Consider the following 27388-nt stretch of genomic DNA (forward strand, 5'->3'; position numbering starts at 1 on the left):
TTGACAGCCCAATAATAAAAGAATTACTCAAACGTGTGAATGAAACAAAACACAACTCCAGATCTGTTCTTGATGAGGTGAAAACATTCAAAAATCTCATATAACGTCTCACTACAAACTCGTACGTTGTATAGTTTATCAATTAGACCCCGAAAAGACAATCCGACCTCGTTCAGATGTAGAAATACCCAGTGTGACATGGCAGGTGTGTTTGATTGTGCGTCTCAGTCCTCCGTGACGGGTGGAGACAGGTTCACATCAGCTGTCTCTGTCATGTCCGCCGCGCTCTGGCTGCTTCTCCCTGTCCCCCGGCGCATTACTCATCACTCACTCCACTCTTGTCATTTCTCCAGTGCCTTCTGTTGCTCGTGTATACAGCCAAGTCCACAGACACTCTCGCACAGACAGGCTGGGAGGCTTACAAACCTCTCCAGTGTCTTCCAGTCTAACCACAATATAGATCAGACAGTCTAAGACCTCACACGAACTCCCTCTTTACTGGATTATACGTGTACAGAGGCGGTTCCAGCTCTGCGCGGGCTGTGGAGATGCATGAGGCTCCAAAAGTCAATATGGGGCCCTCAAAACTGTATGTTACATAAAGAAGATATAAGCTGAGGGAGTATTTTATACATTTTTAAAGATCCTACACAATACCGTATTATTCAGACTATAAGTCACACTTTTTTTCATGGTTTGGGTGGTCCTGCGACTTATTCTCCAGTGCAACTTATATATTACATTTTTCAGACTGACAGCCACGAGGGAACTCTAGGCTTGTGTATCAGTTTTGTCTCTGGCAGAAAAAGCCTCTGTCCTGCTACAAGTAGTGAAATATGCAGCAGAAAATGGTAATCGAGCAGCAGAAAGAAAGTTTGGAGTGAGTGAGAAACTGGACTGGCGGGAATGGAGAACGCTGCTTCACGGCAGCCGGGAGGGTGCAGCATGCCTGGACTTCAGTGACTTCAGTGACTTCAGTGACACCGAGGATGAAGAATTCAATGGATTCAAAGAATTTAGTGATTTGGAGTGAGATCGAGAGTTTAGTAAACTTAAGTTATGATTTTTATGCTATAGTTATGTGAATAACTGTTCATATGTTTTGTTAACATAACAGACGTCTATTCAGCCTGTTGTTCTTTATTCTATTGTTATTACTATAATTTGCCTTTCAAGATGAAATGTCAGTTCCTAGTCTCTGCTTTTATAAAATAAATTTTCCCCCAAAAATGCGACTTATAGTCCGGTGGGACTTATAGTCCAAAAAATATGGTATTACTGTGACTCTTGTGAGCTTTAAACCATGTTATACCTCATCAAAAAACAGAGGTGGGGACTTGCAAGTCATGACTTGGACTTGATACTCGACTTTATAAAATGGACTAAGACTTGGAACTCGATTTAGTTTTGAAGGACAGTGACTTCAGGCCTGTGGCTTAAGACTTAAGAAGCACTTTTAAATCTGAATTCTTTCTATTCTGGCCGTAATGATTCACTCTAAGACCTTGTCAAGACATTTACAAAGGAAAAAAATAACAAAATTAATTTCCACAACTCTCATATACTCTATAAATAAAAAAATATAGTATGACTTTTTTTTAAGTACAATTTATTTTTAAATTTATATAAACTGCAAAAAAAAACTAAGCACTTTGGTTTAAAGACTTGGAATGACTTGAAGCTCAAAGCAGATGATTTGGATTTGACTTGGGCTTATGGGCCAGTGACTAGAAATCAAATATTCTCCAGAAAGTTCTTCCCAAGTCTGTTGCAGAAGTTTCCTTAAATGTGTGGCACTTGTAGGTTTCTTGACTTTCACTCTTCTGTGCAGTTTGTCCCAAACCAGCTCGATGGGATTTAAGTCTGGACACTGTGCTGGACACTCATGTTTTCAAGCTTTACCATCTTGTTCATTTTTCTTGAGGTAGTTTTGGCAGAGCTTGGACTTGTGTTTTGTATCTTTTTTTTTTTTAACCTCTGGCTGTTCAGTTCTTACCTTTGTACCATTTTCAAGCTCTTCGTTGGACTTGCACGACTTGATTTGTGATTAATAACTGGAAAACTTAGAGTGTTCTAAAACTGGTATTGTATGTTTTTTTTTTTTTTTTTAGCTGTTTCTTTCTTATGAGGAAACAACATTCTAACACAGATCAGAAAAAAAAAAATAGATACATGGGCTCTTTAAACTGCAGTATTGATCTAAAATGGTTCATAGAGTTCACGTATCTATTTTATCCCCCTATATATGACCTGAAGTACGCTTCTTTTTTTTTTTTTTTTAAGTGCAGAGAAGTAGCTACTGAACACTCAAGCTTCAAATGCAGGGTACAGGATTACTCAAGCATGCATCCACTGAAATAAATCTCTGAGCATGTTAATAATGCGGGAACATGGGTTAAAAATGGTTCAAAGTTTATAGCACAGAAGCTTTTGGTTCATGTCCTTTGACGTTCAAGGGTTCTTGAATTTGAGAGATGCATTGTACCAGTTTGGAGCTCTTGTGCTATTTTTTCCACCTGCAGTCCTTGGGTAGGCTGCTGATTTAGTTCATTAATAAACATTCAAGGAAAATCTGAACTGCTTAAAACTCATAAAGACTGTTAGAATAGAAAAAAAAAGAACAATATGTTTTTTAGTGCCATTTTCAGTGCCATATTAGACAAACTTGACTCTTCTGAGCTTGAATGTTATAATGTTGTTACCTCTACAAAAACATACCTGGAGTTGTGTTTAGTTTCATTCGCACAGGTTTGAGTAAAGCTTTATTATTCGTCTGTCAACATCTCCAGTGTTCAAAATGCTTTGTTCCACCTTGTGATGTCATGTAGTGGTAGTTTTCAAGTTAACATCTGCCTTTTACTTGTAGTTAGAAAGATATTGGCAATTCCAGGGCTGCAAATCAAATATTAATACCGTTTTTCTACTCCAAATGAGGGTTACTGGGATTATTAATCATGCCAATTACTATGCACCAACAAATCCTTTTTGTTAAGCTAAAAGTATTTATTTTTTTTTTACCTCTGCCAAGGAGGTTATGTTTTTGCCGGCGTTTGTCTGTTTGTTTGTCTGTTTGTTTGTTTGTTTGTCTTTTAGCAACATAACTCAAAAAGTTATGGACCGATTTTGATGAAATTTTCAGGATTTGTTGGAAATGTGAAAAGGAAGAACTGATTTCATTTTGGGGCTGATCCGGAAGAAATCCTGGATTCTGGATCACTTTGAAATTTTAGTTAACATTGTGGTAAATGGGGCCAAAAATTTAGTTTCTCAATATCTCGGTTAATTATTGACCAAACCCCATGAAATTTGACTCAGGGATGGACAAGTGGGATCCTCTTTCATATTCCAGAGGCTGATCCGGATATGATCCAGAAGACTGATTTTATCGCAATTTATATAAAAAATGGGGGTAGTCCTTGGCGGAGGTCTGCGCTCTCTGAGTGCTTTTCTAGTTTTTTTCTTGTTTTTGAGTACAGTTGGAGTAATGTACAATTATGTATAATCATCTGCTTCCTCTTTGTTTACAGGAGTAAGTCAGTTGATCAGAGAGAGAGAGTCTTTATAACCTTAGAGGAGCAAGTATTTAAAAAATAAAAATAAAAATGAAGATAAGAACTAAGAAAAAAAAAAAGTGACTGTATTTCTGTTAGAGGCGTTAGTTTGTGGAATAACCTGAGTGATGATTTAAAAAAGTCTAATACTGTTGAAGTCTTTAAAAAAAAGGAGAGAGAGAGTATAAAGCATTATGTTTTGAAAGATATAGAGCTCTGGAATGAATGAAATATGCATTAAATTTAGTTTGTTTTAATTTGTATTTTGTCTCTTATATATGCAGTAAGTCATAAGTGAAATTGTAAATGTAAATTTGCTGTTCATATGCTGTTTTTTTTCTTGGAATTCTTTCAGTGTTCAACAGGGTTTGGCATTTTTACTTCAGCCTAAACCCTTTTGGTCATGATCTGGAGTTGTAGTCTATGTTTTGTTTTGTTTTGTTTTGTTTTGTAGTGCTGTTCAGGTGCACCACACAACCTGGAAGTCATTGGACGGATCGACAAAGCCTGGACTTCAGTGACACCAAAACCATCCTGTCGGGATTCAGAAAGGCCGGAATAATTCTAACTGGAACTGATGCTGAATCTGACAACAGCTACAGAGAAGAGGAAGCGGCGCTCTGTTTACCTCCAGAGGTCGTGGAGTTGCTCAGAAGTGACACCGAGGATGAAGAATTGAATGGATTTAGTGATTTGGAGTGAGATGGAGAGTTTGTTAAACTTGTTCTGTTGTTTATGTTATATTTATCTGAAGAACTGTTCATATGTGACGTTAACAGTCTGTGGTTCTCTGTTCTGTTGTTATTACTAGAACTTTCAAGGTGAAATGTCGGTTCCTGGTCTCTGGTTTTATAAAATTAATTTCCCCCAAAAAGTTTGACTTATAGTCCGGTGCGACTTAAATATTTTTTTTCTTCTTCATTACGCATTTTTTTGGCTGGTGCGACTTATAGTCCAAAAAATATGGTAATTAATTTATTTATGTATGTATGTATTTATTTATTTATGTATTTATTTATGTATTTATTATGTATTTATTTATTTATTTATTATTTATTTATTATTATTATTATTATTATTATTATTATTATTATTATTATTATTATTATTATTATTAAAACGTGGCACTACACTCTTTTGTTTTCTTTATTATAGCGTTTCTGGTGCATGACGTAGAATAATGTAGCATGTCCCTGTGTCATCTTACAGTTTGGCAACGCCCATTTTGTTGGAATTATAAAAGAAAGTACTGCAGTACAATTCATTTAGAGCTAATTTAGGTGTTTCAGGTACAATAGACTTTGCTTTCCTGCACCGCCAACTGGTGAAATTTACCTGGGGAGCTTTTCAAATCTCATCTTTGATATCTAAGAGCTGTTCTGTACGCCCTGTGGTTAAACATCGCCGGGATAATTTCTTGTTTTGAAAAACACATTTAGAGTTATTATTGTGATTATCTCCACAGGGAAAAGATATGCACTTACATGTACTACACTCACTTAAACTCTGCAGCGCCCAGTTGTAGTATCTTTATCCCATAAGAAAATAACCAATTTCTGTCTTATAAAAAAATATACAATTTAAATAAAGTACTCAGAACTCCATGGGATATACATTTTGGTTTGGTAATAACTTGCTTTCATCGCAGCAGAGGCCTGACCTGACAGCACCTTTTTCAAGTTACCGTAACACAGCCAAGTCCATTTCAAATCGTCTTTATTTTCTGGGGATTCGAAGAACAGCATTTTGACTCAGACTAAAACTCTCTATTCCTCTATTCCTATTTTCTATTCTCACTGAGCGGGTGGCAGCATTGGCTAATCTATTCACTACATGGTTGGTGGTTCAAACCTAATGCTGTCACTGTGTCCCTGGGCAAGACACTTCATCAGAATGCCAAGCACAATGACTCAACCTGCAGTCACCATCTGGATCTAGAAGGGTCATGTGTACAGGACTGTTAACTGTGATGGCACTTCTGGGTCCAAGGCAAATCAGCTTATTGAAAATACTGTTTACAATTGACTTTTCTTCTTTTTTTTTGGACACATCTCACGTTAAAACAGGATGGCGTTTGTTTAACGTTAACGAGTGAGACAGAAAGTGTACAACGTTGAGTTTAGACGTTAGGTAAAGCATGATTGTCCCTTGGTGAGATATGCATAATTGCAAGGCCAAACAATATGCAATTACTAGATTATTTACCATATTTTTCGGACTATAAGTCACTCTGGAGTAAAGGTTGCACCAGCCAAAAAATGCGTAATGAAGAAGAAAAATACATATATAAGTCACACTATTTGGGGGAAATTTCGTAAAATCAGAGACCAGGAACCGACATTTCCGGTTGAAAGTCAAGTTATAGTAATAATAGAAGAGAGAACAACAGACTGTTAACGTCACATATGAACAGTTCTTCAGATAAACTATAACATAAACAACAGAACAGAACAAGTTTACCAAACTCTCCATCTCACTCCAAATCACTAAATCCATTCAATTCTTCATCCTCGATGTCACTTCTGAGCAACTCTGTGACCTCCGGAGGTAAACAGAGCGCCGTTTCCTCTTCTGTGTCGCTGTCGTCAGACTCAGCATCAGTTCCAGTTAGAATTATTCCGGCCTTTCTGAATCCCGACAGGATGTGGTTTCGGTGTCACTGAAGTCCAGGCTTTGTCCATCCATCCAGTGACTCCAGGAAAGTTTCATGGTGCATCCATCAAACTTTCTTTCTGCTATTCAGTTACCGTTTTCAGCTGCATATTTGACTATTTGCAGCTTGTAATCTGCAAAATATGATTTTCTTTTTGGGAGCATTTGTGTTCAGTCTTCTCAGTTCGTCTTTATAATTGTCTCTATATTAAATTTTACATTTTCAGTGATACAGACGTAATGGTGTAATCGACTGACATGATACAGACAGGACAGAGGCTCTTTCTGCAGGAGACATGCACAGTAGAGCCAAGTGACAGTGGTACAGGAGCAGCAGATACTGACACACAAGCCTGGAGCCTCTCATGGCTGTTGGTGTGAAAATTTTAATATATTAGTCACATTGGTGTATAATTCGCAGGACCATGAAAAAAGTGCAACTTATAGTCCGAAAAATACGTTACATATCTGGGGGTGTTCTTGCATCTCTATTGGTGGAATGATATGCAGTTACCACGGTGACACAATGCACATATTAGCAAACAGAGAGTAAAAAAAAAGTTAAAGAAAAAAAAGTGAGCCTGTGATCAATACGAGCATTCATGGTTCTGTTTAGGTGTTTGAATTTCAACCAAAAAGTGAAAGAAACTAACTGAACTGTTGGCAAATGCTCACTAGCTTGTGACTGTACGTTTATGTGTGAGACCATGGAGACGGGCAGGTGACATGTATCATAAAACTCAGTGCAACTAAATCGTGCTATGAATAGAGTTGTTCATTATTCTCTCAAATCAAAACAGAAACTCAGCGTTTTCCAGAGCGTCCATGTTTTGTACACAGCCATTATATTCCAAGTGTCTACAAACTCGATGCAGCTTTTATTGACTGAGATATGAACATCAAATATGACTTCACATAGTTTAATTGAAGAACATAAACTTAATTAACCTCTTAATTAGCAGGTAATGAGTTGCAATGAAGCATGGGCAGCCTGTCAAACACTTTACACACTCTTCACTTTTACATCTGACTGCATTTATTCACTCGGATTAGCTACACGTGAACAGTACGCAGCACGCAGTAACTTCGGCTGAGTCAAGAAACAAATGAACATGTTTTATAACTTCTAAATGATGAATGTTAGTTTAGACCACAGACTGTGTAGAAATGGACATAACGAGTGAGAATGGGCGCGCTTGTGGGTCCATCGACTTTCATTCTATTGAAAAAATGTCACCCCTCCCTGTGTAACTGCTGTCATGTTTGTTATTTTGGTTTTACTTTTTTTGTATTAACCCACTCTACATGATTCTGGTGTTTGTGTTTCTCTGTTTGCCCCTAAATCACAGGTGTCAAACATACGGCCCGGGGGCCAGATCCGGCCCTCCAAGACCTTTAATCTGGCCCTTGGCTGATTTTCTACTAAAACATTTTTATTATATTTTCTATTAAAATATTGGAAATTTTCTGCATCGCTTATCATAGCAGCGTCTCCAGTGCCTCTGTGCGTGGCCCCTCCCACCAGAGCAGCAACAAATGAAGACTTGTCTCTTTCCAAACGCTCTTAAAGGACGATCATTTTGACTGTTGACCGTGACACCCTCATCAGAAAAATGTCCAAAATGAAAAAAGCGGACACAGAGTGCAGAATTTTCCAAGAAAAATTGACTTATTCCTATTTGCATACAAGTTAATGTTAAAACATTGTGTTGAAATTGGATTTTTCTTAAAGTTTCAGGTTGTTCATAATCTTATAATATTTTGTAAAAGAAAGAGTTCATCAATTAAAAAATATTTCTGTAATAGATTTGCGTTTCTCTGCACAAATATTTGAAATTATTGTTATTTTTGGGGTTTATATGTCATGAGTTTTCTAATCCGGCCCCTTTGGGATCAAAGTAGGTTGGATACGGCCCCCGGACCAAAATGAGTTTGACACCCCTGCCCTAAATAAAGACATGAACTTTAAAGGGACAGTCCAGAGTTTTGGACATAAGACGTCACTTCCTCGTGAGCCAGAGTTTTGGAGACGTGTGGAGACACTTTTTTTAAATATTCCATCCAGTCCTTGTATTTGCAGAGGTCACTGGTGTTAGATTAGTGCATGTCAATGGCCATAGTTTTCCTGCCACTAAAAACAGTCTTACTCACTCCACAAAACACCCGAAGCAAATCTATTATTACACCAGACTGTCGATGTGAATGTCTGTTGATAGAATAATTTTAGAAGTAAAACCAATCTTGCATTTGAAGGATTTATGTCTGAGCAGCAGCAGTAAGTTGTAAGTTACTTCCTGATAGAAAGCTCGGCAGCGGCGGACTGATATCACCTATCACCTATCTTACCCGCAAAGTAAAATTCTGCTGCTGCTGAGAAAATAGTCCCTCAACATGCGATGATTCATGCGATGCAAGGTTAGTTTTATTTCAAACATTATTCTATCAAACACAGACATTTACATCGACAGTCCGGCAACTTGATGTAAAAGTATTCCAAGTATTCAGAATACAGTACTCTGAGTGACCCATGTATCGGAATACATTACAAAATACATTTTAATTCAGGTATTCAGTATTCTCTAACTAATTTTAATTTTCAAACATTCAAACATTTTCAAAGTATTCTTCCCATCACTCACACACAGCACACACAGCAACATCATGTGACCACTCTGAGGAAGACCACAGTGAGCAGTCGAAACTGTCAGGTATGAAAACAAACTCTTGGTCTGAAAAAAGAACCTAATCACATAAAATTATACCCATCACTGCCTATATTATACTATTCTGACTTGTTATAATATTGTTTCCTTGTCTCAAACAGATCTGGAGTTGTGTTTTATTTCATTCACACATGTTTAACACACAAATCCTGCACATTTAGGCTGAGTTCTTCTCTGAAACTGAAAACAATGTTCCACCTTGTGTCTGAAAGAACCTAATCAATAAACATGCCCGGAACATCAGGAGGCATCCGGAACAGATGCCCGAGCCACCTCACTGGCTCCTCTCGATGGAGGAGCAGCGGCTCTACTCCGAGCTCCTCCCTACTGACTCTGCCCTATCTTAAGGGAGCGCCCAGCCACCCTGTGGAGGAAACTATTTCGAGCGCTTGTATTCGCGATCTCGTCCTTTCGGTCACTACCCAGAGCTCATGACAGAGGTGAGATAGGAACGAAGACTGACCGGTAAATCGAGAGCTTCGCCTTTCGACTCAGCTCCCTCTTCACCACAACGGTCGATACAGCGACCGCATCACTGCCGAAGCTGCACCGATGCCTGTTTCACGTTCCGTCCTTTCACTCGTGAACAAGACCCCGAGATACTTGAACTTCCACTTGAGGCAAAGACTCCCCACCCACCCGGAGAGGGCAAGCCACCTTTTTCCGGTCGAGAACCATGGCCTCGGACTTGGAAGAACTGATCTTCATCCCAGCCGCTTCACACTCGGCTGCAAACCGCCCCAGTGCACATTGCAGGTCCTGGTTCGATGAAGCCAACAGGACAACATCTCCGCAAACAGCAGAGATGAAACTGTGGTCCCAAACCGGACCCCTCCGGCCCCTGACTGCGCCTAGAAATTCTGTCCATAATCAATGAACAGAACCGGTGACAAAGGGCAGCCCTGGCGGAGTCCAACATGCACCTTGTGATGTCATGTGGTAATACAGGAAGTGCTCCACTGTTTTTAAACTCCACACACCTTCACTAGTATCATTTGGGTAATTTCAGCTCTGGAATTGCCAATCTCTACTGAACAAAATGTAAAAGGTAGCCAGGCTGGTGCCACCTATTGCCTCCACTCAATTTAATTTCTCTCCAGCAACTTGGTCAGGAATCAGAATACACTAGATGGTTTACAAGAACCCTGGAAGTTGTAGACCGCACACCGGCCAATCAGAGAAGAGCTGTGAAGCCATGACGTCAAACTCAAGGGTCTGTCTGGGTCCCTTTTTGTGGTTCAGCACAACAGTAAACAAAGCGGTCGAGATGGATGTAGACGAAGACAGACATTCTGTGTTGGCAAAGATTCCCGAGATCGAGGATTTAAAGCCGGAACAAAGAGAATGTTTGGTGAATTTTATCAAGGGAAAGACGTTATCGCCCTTCTTCCTACGGGATTTGGGAAAAGCTTAATATACCAGTTAAAGGTTGTATGGAGGATTTTTTTTGTTTTGTTTTTTTTTGTTTCAAGTTGTCAATGATAGATTATAGAGGTGCAGAAGCCTTGTAATTATGATGACCAAAAAAAAGAGAATAAAAATTCATCAACTCTGGACGTGGTGGGGCTAAACATTTGCCAATAGATAACGACACTGCCTCGTTATCTGTAGCTGACCGGCTGTCAATCAATCTCCTACGTTTCTAGCGTAACTGACTTGCCTGCGCCGCAGGTACGTGGTTTACGTACGACTGTCACGCAGTCCACAGAGGCAAGCCGCACAGACGCTGTTTACTCCACCAACGCAACAGTTCTTGCGGCTTTTTTTGACCTACATCTTCCTCGCAGTTAGCACAAAGTTTGTTGCAATGGCAGACAAGAATCCAGGAGCAGTTAGCCAAAAAGAAAGTCTGTTTTTGAGGTCGCTGAAAGAAGAAGACAAGGGGAAAAGCAGTGAAGCCAAACTAAGGTGATTCTTGAAGATTCATTCCAGCGATGGCGCGACTGAAGCAGACGCAGGGTCTAAAGACTGACGCACTGGTCACAAATTACTCCTGGACAGGTCACTTCTGCTTCTTATGAAAACGTACTTTATTTCCAAGAGCTACACAAACGTTTTTCAGGACACGAAAGCGATATCCTATGTCTGAAAACGTAATTTTCAAGGCAAAGAAAGAGTCCGCTTGCTGCTGCGTGTTGTAGCTAGTTCATTCGGACGGAATCTCCGGCAACCTTCTCTGCACCCCTTTCCTGCTCCTGTCCCCGCTGCCCGATCCGCTCTTCCCCCTGCTCCTCACTTCTCCGGGCACGGAATCTCCCGCTCCCCTCTCCTCTCTCCTCTCCTTTCTCCTCTCCTCTCTCCCCGCTCCTCACTTCTCCGTCTTGCCTAACCAACACTGTAGTTAGTTGTTTACAAGTCATTGCAGCGCACCGGGACCTGTTTCTGGCGTAAAGAGGAGGCGGGAGGAGGCGTTTCTATGTAGGGAGCTGTAGGGAGGGGGGGGTTTCACACATGCGCAACATTTGAAAAAGGACAAACAGTCGCTGGATTTCTCGTTCCTTGGAAAATCCTCTACACAACCTTTAAATATGTTCGTGTCACATTACATACATCGTGACCAAATAGCAGCGATTGGTTAAATAAAAAACGTACCCGCCTACCGTCGAGCGAACAAATCCTAATGCTGCGAGGTCAGACGGTTTCCACGAAGTGAAACCGGCTCATGAATCAAACTAAGAAAAAGGAGCTGTTAACTTAAAAACTACCACTTGATGACATCACAAGGTGGCACAGAGTATTTTGATTTCAGGAGAAGTTGCTTAAGCGTTACTCAAACATGTGTGAATGAAACAAAACCCAAATCCAGGACTGTTTTTGATGAGGTAACAGCATTATAATAAGCTCACAAGAGTCAATTTTGCATGATATAGGAACTTTAATTTTGCTCCCTTAGAAAACAAAACAAAAAAAAAAAAAAAAAGTAATGCATTTCTTAAATAAATTTGGTAATAATAATAACTTTCTTCAGTTGTGTTTACTGTGGGGAATATGAAGAACTAATTATAATTTGACTTTCTGCATCAAAGCTCTAACTTAGTACATCCAAATGAAATAACTCCACCTTTATTTGGTTTGCTCTTATCATAAAAGACACAACTGAGCATTTATTGAACTGACTTTGTTTGAGTTTTACATTCATTTCATTCTTTGTGGCTGAGATGAGAGGAACAAAAGACTGGAGGAAACAATAACTTACAAAGACTGTTTACAGGAGAGATGCTTTCCCTTTTTTTATTCGAATGTGTTCAGGCTTGGAGGAGTAATTCAAAACTAAATATTATATCTTTTGAATGGTGAAAGTACTCAAAATGGCGGCTATATATAAGCACGAAACTGAAACTCATAAACAGGCTTTCATATTCTCTTGGTTGTGGTATGTTTGGGTAACTTTTATGAAAGATGCCCTTCCTGTTGTGGCTGCAGTGGCTGATGTTGTTGATGCGTCTCTAGGAACACGGAGATAGTTTTTGCGTAGTTGGGAATTGGACTAGCAGTGCTTTGTCTGGAAAACTTCATGGTATGTCTTTAAACATTTCCATCTAGTATTTATTCATTACGGGTGTTTCTGTCGCTCAAAAATACAATACCGTAAAATACCAAATAATTATCGGGTTTCAATTAACCTCAGGATCCCTTTTAAACGCGGGGTGCAGGTGTATATTTTGATAAATAACCGCTAAACATAGTAAAAGTAAATGCCGAGTCTAATGTATTTTTAAAAAAAAAACACGTCAAGGAAGAAGACGTGACCACTGACGCTCATTTGACTCAGAATGGATAAGCTATATTCTCTGTGCTGCGTCCAATCACCCTTAACATGATTCCTCAGCCGGTTTCACTTCGTAGAAACCGTCTGACCTCGCAGCATTAGAATTTGTTCGCTTCACGGTAGGCGGGTACGTTTTTTATTTAACCAATCGCTGCTATTTGGTTGTGATGTATGTAATGCGCTGCTAACAGGGCTTCTTACTGGTAGATTAAGCTTTTCCCAAATCCCGTAGGAACAAGGGCAATAACGTCTTTCCCCTTGATAAAAATTCACCAAACATTCTCTTTGCCAGCCTGGCTAGATCGCCCTCACCTTCACTGAAAAAGTGGAGGAACAGATCACGTTGCTGTGAAATCGCAGTTTCGAAGTGATGTAAAAAAGAAAGATGGTGCAACACAGCGAGCAGGAACGGGAAGCAGTTTTTAGGAGTTTTGGTAATTAATACTAGCCTGATTCATCAGCAGTTTTCACTTCGTAGAAACCGTCTGACCTCGCAGTGTTAGAATTCGTTCGCTCAGTGGTAGGCGGGTACTTTTTTTCATATAACCAATTGCTACTATTTGGTCCTGACGTATGCAATGCAAATTGATAAAACTCATCAAACATTCTCTTTGTTCTGGCTTTAAATCCAAAATCTTGGGAATCGGTGACAACACAGAATATATGGCTCTTCGTTGATTGGCTGGTGTCGGAACTCGCACTTCTGGGGTTCTTGCAAATTGTCTGCTGTTTTCCAATTCCTGACCTAGTTGCTGGAGAGAAATGAAATTGAGCGGAGGCACTAGGTGACGCCAGTCTGGCTAGATCACCCTCACCTTCACTGAAAAAGGGGCAGAACAGTTGACGTTGCTGTGAAATCTCTATTTTGAAGTGACATGAAAGAGAAAGATGGCGCAACAAAGCAGAAATGGAAGCAGTTTTTAAGCATTTTGGTAATATTACTTCAGTTTGGCAATTCTGAGGAAGCACCAATGTCATCGTAGCTGCTGTGGCGGAGAGGAGAGGAATGTTGTGGCAAAGGCAGGGGACGAGGGAGCAGGAATCGTGCCAACAACGTAGGCAAAGTAGTCGCCAGAAAATCTGAAAATTATCATCTTACTGGTTTAAAGAATTTGAGTACCATATTTTCCCAGTTTTGCAATCGCCTGCCCCAAATTGCTAGCCAGACTGGCGCCACCCAGTGCCTCCACTCAATTTAATTTCTCTCCAGCGACTAGGCCAGGAATCAGAATACACTAGACGGTTTTCAAGAACCCCGGAAGTGTGAGTCCGGGCACCAGCCAATCAGCAAAGAGCCATACATTCTGTGTTGTCAACGATTCCCGAGACCGAGGATTTAAAGCCGGAACAAAGAGAATGTTTGGTGAATTTTATCAAGGCGAAAGACGTTATTGCCCTTCCTCCGACATAATTTGGGAAAAGCTTAATATACCAGTTAGCTCCGTTAGTGGCACATTACTTACGTCATGACCAAATAGCAGCGATTGGTTAAATAAAAAAAGTACCCGTCTACCGTCGAGAGAACGAATTCTAACACTGCGAGGTCTGACGGTTTCTACAAAGTGAAACCGGCTGATGAATCAGGCTACCGAATTGCCTCCTGGTCTCAAATAAATGCCTGGTCTGTTAAGTGACTGAAACAAATAAATGCCTCAGCTTTTATTTGGTATTTTATGGTACTTCCTTCTGTGAATGGGGCGACTCTCCACAGATCTGAACTGTAAGGCTGTGCAGTGCTGTAACCTGCTTGTCCCTCTTGTGATACAAAGGTTCAATCTGCACTGTGGAACATTCTAGACAAAGCAATAACATTTCCATAGAGACACCAGGCAGCAGCCCCTCCACTAGAAATATCACGCAGTGCAGCTTTAAACCTACCTCCCCTTTGATACCCCTTGGCTACAGTTGATCCCCATCAGAAATAACTCTGTGTGTAGTTGACTTTCATGTTGGTTAAAAGGGCATTAGTAAGTTTTAGACGATAGTTTGAAGCCCTTTTTCTGTTCCTGCAAAATATTGTGAAACTTACCTATCTCCACGGAGACAAACCAAAGTATTTTTAGAAATGAAAATGTCTGTATTTGATTAAATGATTCAATTTTGTTTATACCGTACTGTGTTCCAAGGTAGCGATCATATTTTCATGAAGTAATAATTTAAAGTTCCCACAATCCAATTATTACATTTGTTCATCCAAATTCTTACTACTACCTGCTGTTGTTTAAACTCAGTCTGGTTGGTAGTAATTAGTATCAGATCATAAAGTGAACTGGTACAGAAGTAAAAACCCTTTGCCTCCAAGATAAAAATGCGTCACAATCAATGGTGCCTGATTTTTACAATTTAAAAAAACATGATAAACTGAACAAATTTATTTCACAGTTATTCCTCACTTGCCTTTTGCATTTTGAGCATCGTAATTATGAATCGCGATGAGTTTATGAGCGGTTTTCGTAACTTTCAGAGACCAGAGCGAAGTTTTGCCAACTAGCATGTTAACCACGCACTTCCTGATGCACAAACATTAAACTGTTCAATAATTAGATGCAGACGCGGCTGATTTATTTTTACCTGACCAGCCAGAGCCACACACTTTGACCAAAACTTTACAAAGACAAGGGGATCTAGAGTAGTATCCTGTGTGATTGACAGGTGGATTAACCAATCAGAGAGACGCATGCTCAGTTCGCGTCAAAAACAGTGATTTGTTAAAAAAAAAAAAAAAAGGAGATAAGCCTACATAAAGGACTGAGAACTAGTGCAGATTTTTGAGAATCAGAATCAACAATCAAAGCACCAAACTATTATTTGTCTCAAGAAAAAAAAAAAGTAATATATTTTGTTGTGAATGATATGAGAATTTTTGAAGATATTGTATGTCTTCCTCATTTGAGAGACACGTGATACAAATTAGCGGCTGTGATTGGATGATTTCAAGTTTGGACGGAGGATTTTCACCCTGTATTGTCCAGTTACCAGGGTTCCCACTCTTTTCCACTGACAAAATTTCAAAACTTTTTCATGACTTTTTCATGACCTAAAGTGAATTTTCCATCACTTTACTGCGCCTACATGTGTGGAATTGAACAGACTTTAGGGCTAAATATGAAATGTTAACCCTATCCACTCACCTTATGCTCTGGTATTATAGTTTTTTAACATTCGAAATACTCTAGTCGTCTTTTTTAAACAAATGGCGCATACGTTCAGAAGTAATCATAACAGCCTAATGAGAACTTAACAGAACTGCTGTAGTTGTGTGAAAGACATACTAAAATTCCATGACTTTTCCAAAACTTTCATTGAAATTACAAAATTCTGTGACTTTACCCGGCCTGGAAAATTGCATTTTCACAGAATACAGAAGAGTCTGGCTGATTAGGCAAGATTTTTTTAACCTCAAGAGCTGCTTGTACGAAATATCTACTGTATACTGGGTATCAAATCCATGGAGAAAAATTGGATACTGGCCTTTCAAACACATAGTGACTGGAGAGTGCTTTGCCCATTGACCCAATTTACAGTGGGTCTAAGCATTCAAATCAAAGAACGTGCATAAAGGCTGGTCAGAGGCGACTTGATCAAAGCAAAGGACGTCATCCCAAGATGGCTGCGGCCTCAGGCAGACACGAAGACAAAGACAGAGATCTGCAGAGAGGTAACCCTGCTCACATTCAGAATACCTGTTTTTTTTAAGCATTTTTGAGCAATAAAACCACCTGTAATTGAATAAATGTAAGCTAGAGCTGTTTAATGTCATACTGTCGAACATTTCCGGCAGAGAAATGACATATCCGTAGAAACAAGCAGGTGACAGACCCCCAAACAAAAAGTTAAACAGTGAGAAAAGTGAGCGAAACATGACTTTTGCTGGACGTCCACAGGCTTTGAACAGTGGCTTCTACGATTCCAGTGGGGCTGAAGCAGGAATTTATCCACCAACCTCTTTATACACGATGACCCTGAAACCCTCTTCCACTACAACCTTCAGCCGTCTTCTGTTCCTTGAGTAAAAGTGGTTGATTACGTTCCATTGTAACGGGCCTGAACGCCCTCTACCACTCTCACTGTCTTTTGTGCGTGTCCTTTAAGCCGATATCAAATTCTGCGCACACTTGTGTCCCTGTGTGCGCCCAAAGACATCGGCGGGCAGGACACTGTGTCAGCCGCGTCACAGAGAAGTGCTAAGCAGATTTACTCTTCGGACAAAAACGAGCGGTGACATTCCTTCCACATCTCCCTCCTTCGCCCTCTCCGAATAAACGCTTTATAAATGTAAAATCATGTTTTTATGTGGCAGGCGTCCAAGGAGCCCACACCTGAGTCTGAAAGGGCTGAAGGACGGAGAGGAGACGCAGCTCACGGTATCGCAGGTAGAAGTCAGTCAAGTACTTTTCACGCAACGAATACGATAAAAATGAATGAAGAGACTATTATAATAACCCATGTAATAAGAGGCGTCAACTTAAATGGCTATTGTGCAACCAGAGATATTTATACTAGAACAGTAGCATAAATGGAGTTGTGTTTTGTGCTCATTCATGTTTGAGTAATCTTTTATTATTAGTCTGTCTATATCAGTACCATATTTTTCAGACTACAAGTCGCTCTGGAAGTATAAGTTGCACCAGCCAACAAATGCATAATTTATTTATTTATTTGTGTATTTATTTGAGCACAATTGTTACATTAACCTCAACACAGGGGTGGGCAAACTTTTTGACTCAAGGGCCGAAAAGGGTTCTAAAATTTGACGGAAGGGCCGGACCAGGAGCAGATGAATGGAATTTTCTGGTAATCCACCTCATAAGAGAAAAAAATATCCCATGTTATTGAAATGTCCCATAATTGAAAAACATTACAAAGCATTACAACTAAATATCTGTCTTACTGTTTATTGAAATGACTTTAAAAACACTGAAAATGATCATTATTATTAATATTATTTTTTCAAGTTTCGCGGGCCAGATGAAAAAGATTGAAGGGCCGCATATGGCCCCTGGGCCTTAGTTTGCCCACCCCTGCCTTAACAGGAGAGGTGCATTGTACCAGGTTGTAGCATCAGTGATAATTTCCTCCTGTAATCCCTGGGCAGGTTCATTGATCGATTTATTTTACCGACCTTGACAATCAACTGGTCTTCCTGGAGACCTGTGTAGCATGTTTTGGGATAATGAAGAAAAAAAAACAAACATATATAAGTAAACAGAGCGCCGCTTCCTCTTCTGTGTAGCTGTCGTCAGACTCAGCATCAGCTCCAGTTAGAATTATTCCGGCCTTTTCTGAAACAGGATGGTTTCAGTGTCACTAAAGTCCAGGCTTTGTCGATCCATCCAGTGACTTCCAAGAATGTTGCATGGCGCATCCTCCCCATTGTCACAAGTTTCTAGCTCGCTCCAAACTTTCTTTCTGCTGCTCGATTACTGTTTTTGGCTGAATATTTCGCCACTTGCAGCTTGTAATCTGCAAAATATGATTTTCTTTTTGGGGGCATTTGTGTTCAGTCTTCTCAGTCGTCTTTATTAAGTTTGTTAAAATTTTCAGTGGTACAGAAGTAATGGTGCGATTGACTGACGTGATACAGTCGATCGCACAGAGGCTCTTTCTGCAGGAGACATGCGCAGTAGAGTGAAGTGACAGTGATACAGAAGGAACGGGAGCAGCAGATACTGACACACAAGACTAAAGCCTCTCGTGGCTTCAGTGTGAACATTTTTAATATATCATTTACAGGACCACCAAAACCATGAAAAAAAGTGCGACTTATACTGTAGTCCGAAATACACGGTAGTTTTCAAGTTGAATGAATGTTTATCCAGACAGTAATACATAGAACATGTCTAGAAAACGTAAACACATAGATATAACACAAAAGTAAATATTTATTTTCTATAATAATATGCAAAAATAAATGTCATGCAGATTTACTTGTACAGACTGACAATTCCTTGGCTGAAATTATCCAAATGATTCTTGTGAAGGAGTACTGAGTTTAAAAACACAGTTGAGCACTTCCTGTATTACCGCATGACATCACAAGGTGGTTTCTGTTTAAGAGATGAACTCAGCCTAAATTTGCGTGTAAGTTTGAGTGTTAAACAAATGTGAATGAAACAAAACTTCAGGTATGTTGATGAGTAAACTACATTATAACAGAGATCAATAATAGTGTAGTATGGGCTCTTTAAAAACACAGTGTAGCACTTAAGGTATCACCACATGACATCACAAGGTGGAACATAGTGTTTTTCATTTGAGAGAAGAACTCAGCCTAAATATGCAGTGTTTGTGTGTTAAACGTGTGAATGAAACAAAGCACAACTCCAGGTCTGTTTGTGATGAGGAAACAACATTATAACAGATCAGTAAACAGGGTAAAATTGGCCTTTTCAGGAATGGACCAAAAACAAGTACTATCACTCGAAAAAAATATATTTTCTGAGGCTGAAACCGAACGACCAAATCCTCATTCAAAAAGACAAATGAGAAAAGGCCCTCTAAACCTTGGTTAGAGCAGAGTAATCACTTATTCACTTTATTACTTTGATTAAAAAGTAATTAAAATCCGGGCCTCTCCATCTTTTTCAGAGGGGAAACATTGTAAAAAAAAAAAAAAAAAGTTCTTGAATGAAAAGCTTGAAGTGAGTTTTGAGAATTATCTTCTTTCTGCACCGGCAATTTGCTCAGCTACAATTAAATTCGTCAAAGCTCGTTAGCATGATTGCGCCTTCAGCAATTCCACTGTACATTAGCCTGCTAGATACCTGCTGCGGCTATTAACGCCTTCCGCTGTGGCTTGTTGTACGCCGTGATTACGAACTTAAACAGAAAATGCCTTGTCTGATGCATCTGTGGAGGGAATCAAAAAATATTCACGGAAAATGACATGTTTTGTTATCCTCTCTGATACTCACCTACAGTGGCGATTCTGAGTGAAAAAACACACAAACAATCTGGCAACCTCGACTTAGACTCCTGTAGAAAGGAAGAAAATCAATGTGGTTTTGATTGTTGGGTCGATAAAGAAGCTAAAGACGTGGATTGTTCCTATACTGAAAGTTCTCGTTGTTGGAGTGTAGCTTTTTTCAATGAGAAGTCACCAAAGAGAACCCGGGTCACGCTCTGGTCAAGACCTGAAGTTTATCGATGGTGTTAATCGTTAGTTCATCCGTGCAACTAGCCTCAACCCCATTAGAGCCTGAATTCTTCTGAAATCCTACAAGACACTGACACGATACAAGACGGGACAGCGGCTCTTTCTGCAGGAGACATGCGTAGTAGAGCTGATGGCCTAAAATCGAAAACGTTCTTGAAGTCGTGGACACTCGCGGCTTACCGTATTTTCTGGGCTATTAGGATTATAAGACGCGCTGTCATTAAATGGTCTATTTTCAAACTTTTTTCACAAATAAACCGCACCGGATTTTAAACGAAACACAACAGTTCGATGGGTCAGTGGGACTTTGTTTGTGGCGTTCACGGTGACTCTGGGCTTTGTTCAGTTGTGGCGTGTAGGGAGGGTGCTGGATTGTCGGCGTGTTCGCAGTGACTCAGTTGTTCAGTCGTGTCTAGAAGTGGCACATTGGAGTCGTTTTTTTGGTTCGTTCCTTCGTTCTGTTCCTCGTCTGCGTGGAGTGATGAGTGTGGCTGCTAGGGTTATAACTTTTTGAACTTTTTTTTCCAAAATCAAAGTCCTGCATTATGGTTGGATGAACTTGTTTGTATAATTGAAGAAACCAAACTTCATTTTCAACACACTTTTAAAAAAGTCCCCCCGAAACAAAACAAAAAAAAATTAAATACACATTACAGCCAATGATATGAAATGCGAAACCATGCTAAGTTACAGTCACAAGGGCCATTACAAGTGAATTTGACTGAAAATGGATCAATAATAAGTTGGTGGAGTTTAAAAAAATCCCCAACATCAGCAATGCTCGCTGGAATTCAAGAGCCGTCCTTGCAATTCTTGCCTTCATACTCATGCCAGATGCAAGGTGTAGGCTGAAGTGAGTTTGTCTCTTCATTTGCACTGCATGGGCTGACCGATGGTTCTCAGAGCAGAAGTTCCATGTAGCCGACTTTGCTGAGTTAGAGGAGGCTTTAGCGCCCGACCAATCAGCACTGGGGTGTCTCAGAAGACAGAAAATTGCCTTTGGTTATTTTATGATTGAACAGATATTAACCTTCTAACGGTATTATTCTGGTTGTTGGTAGGCTTTACGAAAACTTCATTTTGAGTCCGGGGGGTCTTTTTTCAAAAATATGACCAACTGAAGGTCAGTTCCTTTCATTACTAGCAAAAGTTCATCAAAATATGACACAGGGTATAGAGGTTGTAAAAAAGTTTTAACACTAGTGGCTGTGGGTGCTTTTCGCTGTGCGGTCGCTGTCTGCTCTGTGTGTGTTTGTGTGTTCTGCGGCTGGTGCAGCTTTGTAGTTTACTGAAGTCGTGCTGGGACACCTGAGTGGATTCGTGTATAGGGCGCTCTGGATTGCGGGGCGCCCGGTCATTTTTTGATGGGGTTAGAGGCTTAAGAGTGCGTCTAATAGCCCGGAAAATACGGTATTTTCAGGTGCGGCCTATATATGTACAATTTAAAATTTTGTTAAAATGAGTGCGTATACATGCACATCAATAACCCGGTTATGATCGGGTTTTTTGAGTATCCCGGTTTCTTCATGGTGCATGTAAACGCAGTAACCCGGTTTCAGTAACCCGGTTATGGCAGTATCCCGGTTATTAGAAACTGGGTTACTGTAGCTGGTTTATTCCGATAGTAACCGGGTTACTTGTGGCATGTAAACGCAGTACCCCGGTTACTGCAACATAAAGTTGAGTGCGCATGCGTCCAAAAGACACTTTCCAGCCTCTCAACACAACAGTAGTCACATAAATAAACTGACCAACATAAATAAAGTGACCAAACGAGTGAAGTGACTGTAAAATTAAGAGCTGCGCTAAACCTGCACACGTACAATCTGCACTCGTACGACCTGCATCGCTGAAAAGCTAAAACATGAACTATCTCCTATACTTTATACGCACGGAACACACTTACCATCATTAGCGCCTCTTCTGTCAAAGAACTAACACACATAATCCACAGAGTCGTGTCATTTAGTCCAAAAGAAACTGATCGCATCAGCGGCGCAAGGAGCAAGTTGTTCTTATCGCCGCTAACAGTTTATGCTAATTAGCCAAACGGTCTTAAGTTTCGTTTCTGTAAAACGTAAACAAATGTGATCACAGCTGAATTATCTGATCAAACGGGCTGATGTGGCTCTATAGTGTTTATGGTTTATATGTTGTAAAGTTGAGTTTATTTATGCAGAAGATTTTAATGAAGAATCTGCACAGTGGATTGTGGGAGATCTCGTAGCTCCTTAGCTTCTTATGCTAAAGGAGCTCACGGTTTGTATTTTTCCTGGTTTATAAAATTGATTTAAGTTAATTTTTGCACCTGCGCATTTGTAAGATTATGTCAAGAAACCGGGATACTCCATTTGATCATGTATACACGAATATGAATATCCCGGTTTCTCAGTGCGCATGTATACGCAGTAACCCGAATACTGAAATAACCGGGATATGGCTAATAACCGGGTTATTGATGTGCATGTATACGCACTCAATGTAGTTGATGTGGTTTATATTTAGGTGCGCTCAAAAAGTCTGGAAATGACAGTAGAATAATTCAAAAGTCAAGCCAATTCTTGCAGGCAAAGATTCAATTTCCATACAAGGACAACACAGTCAACTGGTCCAAGATATTACTTTTGAAAAACAAACATTTATCTAACATTTATTACAGGACACATGCATGGCAAACTGAAATACTTTTTTTCTCTTAAAACTCAGACTCACTCAAGCTCAAAATTAACAAAAAGTCTAGAAAGGTTTTGAAAATGTAGTTTATAGTTAAGGTAATTTGCCTTTTTCCACCGATGCTTTTAAGGCATTCAAACCAGTGCACTTTCCAACTGCGCGTGTCTTTTTCTGTTTGTGAAGTCTGCTCCGAGCCTTGTTAAACCTGTAACCATGCTGTTGGACACACAAAGTTCACTGTGCCAACTCCACCTCTGTATTCAAATCTCCCTGCTCTCCTTTTCGCTCTCGTCTCTTTCATGAATTCATGTTTTGATTAAATGATTTTCGGTGCAGCTGGGAGGTGACGGCCTAAAGGGGAAACAGCGGAGAAGAGCTGAAGAACACGAATAATCAGACTTCTACCATTTGTCCGACCAAAGTGCAAAAAGATAAAGCTCAAGGACTTAGAAGAAAAGATTACAAAAAAAAAAAAAAAGAACCTCCATTCACCAAATCACAAATACCTGGTAGGGAGTCTGGTTATGACTTAAGAGCTCTGTGGAATAGCAGTTATGGTTCGAGGAGTGAAACTGGTGAATCTAGTGGAGAAATGAGAGCTTTTTCCTGTCTTTTTGTTGACCTAGAAGCAAACTGCAATCACCGTCCGGATACAGGTAAAGTTCAGTAGTCAAAGTACAGCAATTTCCAGACTACAAGCCGCTACTTTTTTCTCACACTTTGAACCTTTCGGCTTATACAACGATAGGCCTATAATGATAATCAATAATTGTATGATAACTTTTAACAAGCCCCATAACTTTTCTGGACATGATCATTTCTGTTTGCACACTTGTTTGTTTTTCTCGTCTCTCTCACTCTCTACGAAAGAGACTGAATGTCAAAGGGCCTCTATCGTTCTCTACTGACTCCTCGTTTTCTTAGCGCAGAGACTGATTATTTACCGTATTTTCCGCACTATTAGGCGCTCTGGATTATAAGGTGCATGTATCTTTTTGTGTACCATCTTTTTTGTGTAAATATCTCAAGTTACAACGTGGACACCTGCATCTTTATAGACAATTGGGGCCTATGTAAGTACTTTTTTTTGTTGATACAGCTTGTATTCAAGTACGCTCAATAGTCCGGAAATTACGGTACTGTCTTTCGATCTTTTCACTGGTCAAAAGTCCTAAAAATGTTGCCTATAAGTAGAAAGTTAAAACCCATGGCAGCCAAATCTCCACAAATCTGGCTGAGGGCAGCTGTGGCTTGGGACATGACCACAGAGTTTGACGACCGAACAAATGAAAAATTAGATACTCCTAAGTGCTCTGTAATCATGGAAACTTCAACAAAATCAAATGTTATCATTGCTTTCGACTGAGACCTTTGAAATTTGTAAATTTGTGGGTAAAAGGTTCACAAAAATACATGAATAAGAACATCATTTCCATAATAGTTTAAAATTGAGATAAAGGACGGGTCAAAATTCTCAGGGGAGAGTTTGTTGTGTATAACGGTCAGATTGCAGATTTGTTGACCTGGTTTACGGTTCATTTCTCTCTAATTACTGGACTTATCCACATGGAACAAAAACTGGCACAAAGTTCAACATCCTCTCTATCGTTATAAACAAATGGGAAATGAAGTCAGTTGAAAAGTCTTTGTTATAATGTTGTTTCCTCATCACAAACACACCTGTAGTTGTGTTTCGTTTCATTCACACATATTTAACACACAAATCTTGCATGTTTAGGCCGAGTTCTTCTCTCATACTGGAAACGCTGTGTTCTAACTTGTGATCCATCCATTTTCTTCCGCTTTTCTGGGGGCAGCAGTCTAAGCAGGTACTCCCAGACTTCCTTCACACCGGACACTTCCTCTACCTCAGGGGTCTCCAACCTTTTTCTTCCGGTGAGCTACTTTTACAAAAAAAAAAAAAAAAAAAATGCCAAAAGAGCTACGACTTTACGCGGCCACAATAAATTCATCACAGGAAACTCGTAAATTTGGAACAGTTAGAAGTCTATAAAACATAAACATTTATCTATTTATTAGTGCATCAAAACAGTTTATAATGGTAGTTCATCAAATCTGAGTAATTCGGCACACTGAAAAAACGGTCCGAGAGGGGTTGCTCAAATTGCAAAAACAAATTTGACAACAATAACATCACTTTTTTACGTTTCTCTGTCAAACATGTTTAAATCTTACAAACATCGCTTGATTGTGGCCGATGTGAGACCTGCATGTTTTAAGGTTGAGGAAACATGACTTTATTATAATCTCTGGTGAAGCTCCTCCCTCTGGAATTCTCCTCCCCAAAACTTTTGGAGGGAAAATTCAAATGTAACAGGACACAGGACAGTTACAGGAGCAGAGACACACAGTGTGGAGCAGGAGGATTATCAGAGCTGATCTGGAGGTGAGACTTTTCAAAGATTTTATATGTTTCTCTGGCCTAGAATGTCGTCATTGTTAAAACATGTTTGTGGTGTTTTATTTGAAATTAGAGTTAATGTAAGGACAGCTTGAATCTAATAGTTTTTGACTGTCCATCTACAAGAGTGTGACAGTTGTACTAAGATTTGAATGTGTTTGTTCCAGAGTCGTCTACAAACACAGAGTGACGTCCAGAGTTCTGCTGGAGCTGTGGGGAAGTTCATGAATGTTATAGTTGATGTTTCAGAAAAAAGGAAGATGTTTGAGAACCAACAAAACACAGACCACAGATGAACAAAGTAAGTAAACCAACTAAAATTATTTTAAAATTTTTCAAAATGAACTTCCTATTGAAACTGTTATCGTACTTGTACAAGGTGATGTGGCACTAGGAGACTTTATACCAGATGCCCTCCCTGTTACTGTGTTTAGAGGAAGAAAAGCAGCACATGGTGAGTTTTGTTTCTGCAGATACACTTCTAATGTTCTTGTTCTTCTGTTCTGGTCCATTATTGTAGTAATAATTGCTATAAGTGTATTTAAACATGTACAACAGAGTAGATCATCAGAATGTGATCATCATGTGTTATTCTGTGTCCACAGGCAGAGACCAGAGCTTCTTCACTGGAATAAATCTTCACACTGTCCAGCTCCAAACTGTGTGTCTCTGTCCCTGTGTGTCTCTTTGTGTTTGATTCTGTTTAAGACAAAACAGAACTGTAGAAAACTAAAGACTGTTTTTGTATTTTTTTACAGAATTAGATCAATTAAATTAAATTATACATATTTATACATTTCATGATAAGGTACCATAAGATAAATATGCATATTCAGCATGATTTGTTCAAATTTCATCAACATGAAAAAGTGATGTTCATGTTCCGAGAAAAATATGTGTAGAGGGGTTCGAAAAAAGTTTCAAAGCCTAAACATAATTTTATTGCGTGCAACCGCTGTCCATAACTTTTTTACGCAAATCCAGCAACTTTTTTTTTCAGTGCACAATACGTGTAATTAGTAAATAAGTCCTTTGGCGAGCTACTTGGAATGGGGTGGCTACAGGTTGGAGACTCCTTCTGTAGCTTCTCCAGGTGGACCCCAAGGAGTTCCCAGGTGTGTCCTGGGTCTTCCCCATGGCCGGTGGAACATGCCTTTACAGCAGGAGTCTCCCACTTGTAGATCGGGAGCCAACAGTAGCTCTCCACCCCCTTACAAGTAGCTCCCCAAGGGATTTCTGAATTATACTTATTGTGTTGAATAATTCAAATTTGACTAATTACCTTTGTAAATGTTTTATTTTGAACTTTGTGTTCTAATAAATAGATAATGGTTCGAGGTTTTCTAAGAATCTGACTGTACTACACTAAGGCTCGTCCTCTTATATCACATCAATTTCTTGCGGCCGATAAAATGAGTGGCTCTTTCTCTTCGGCATTTTCATTTTGTTAAAGGTAGCTCACCAAACGCAAAAGCTTGGAGATCCCTGCCTTACAGAAAGTGCTCTACTCTGTTTTTAAACTCCATACATCGTCACTGGAACATTTGGATAATTTCAGCCCCAGAACTGTCAATCTCTACTAAACAAAAAGGCAAAAAGGCAAAAATGCAGCTGTCAGCTTGAAAACTACCAGGTGGAACAGAGCATTTTGAGCTCTGGAGATGTAAACATACTAATAATAAACATTTGTGAATGAAAAAACACAACAAAACACAACTCCAAGTATGTTTTATGTTTTTTTGAGGAGGTAATGCCATTTTAACACGGCAATTTTGTATAATATAGGACCTTTTAGATTGAAATTGCAGTTTTGTAGATACAAAAAAGAAGAAATAATAATAACTGTCTGAATTTTTGGGGCATTTCTTTCAAAAACAGTTACATAGGCCCTTGTCCATCATCTGAAATTATGACATGATCAAACCGTATACACACATAAACACCATCAAGTATCCCCAAAACAATCCATATACAATGTGTATATAGTATTTGTATAAAGCTTTGCAGTGAGCCCAGAGTAAAGCCATTTACTATTTAATCCCAGTCCAAAACAAACAAACTGCAGTGATCCATGGAGAGAGGAGATTAGACTAGAGGAGGCACTACACACAACTCATCTCTGCTGCTCCACACTTAAGACCAACAGTGGAAAAATATAACTGCAAACACTACAGCCAACCTCCTAAAACAGATATTTATTTAAAGCTACACTGTGTAACTTTTATCATGGAAGGTCCAATCTATGAGTTCAGAATGATGAAAAGTTAGGACCATCACCATAGTAACTAATAATTCAAAACAAATTGTTATATGTAACTGCTTCATCTGAATGTTGAACAGTATGACCATCAAATTTCTATTTTCATGGAGACAAGCAAGTGACGCGACCAAGGCCGAGTCAGATCTGTGGAGAGGTGATTCCGCTCGCAGTAAGAATGCATG

The 27388-nt window shown here is 39.6% G+C and overlaps 1 protein-coding gene and 1 long non-coding RNA gene across 2 annotated transcripts in view; one reads left to right on the forward strand and one right to left on the reverse strand.

Moving 5' to 3' along the window:
- tsnare1 (T-SNARE Domain Containing 1) overlaps positions 1-27388 on the reverse strand; it is a 344395-nt gene that overhangs the window by 81699 nt on the left and 235308 nt on the right. The gene's annotated exons all lie outside the window — the stretch shown is intronic.
- Positions 24811-25624, forward strand: LOC129411701 (uncharacterized). Its single transcript, XR_008633409.1, has 4 exons — positions 24811-24931; positions 25114-25247; positions 25326-25400; positions 25552-25624. It is a non-coding gene; the product is annotated as an uncharacterized LOC129411701 (long non-coding RNA).

Source organism: Boleophthalmus pectinirostris, unplaced genomic scaffold (assembly GCF_026225935.1).
Source record: "Boleophthalmus pectinirostris isolate CB_2022bp ecotype Guang Dong unplaced genomic scaffold, ASM2622593v1 HiC_scaffold_6, whole genome shotgun sequence".
In the NCBI taxonomy this organism is placed as follows: Eukaryota; Metazoa; Chordata; class Actinopteri; order Gobiiformes; family Gobiidae; genus Boleophthalmus; species Boleophthalmus pectinirostris.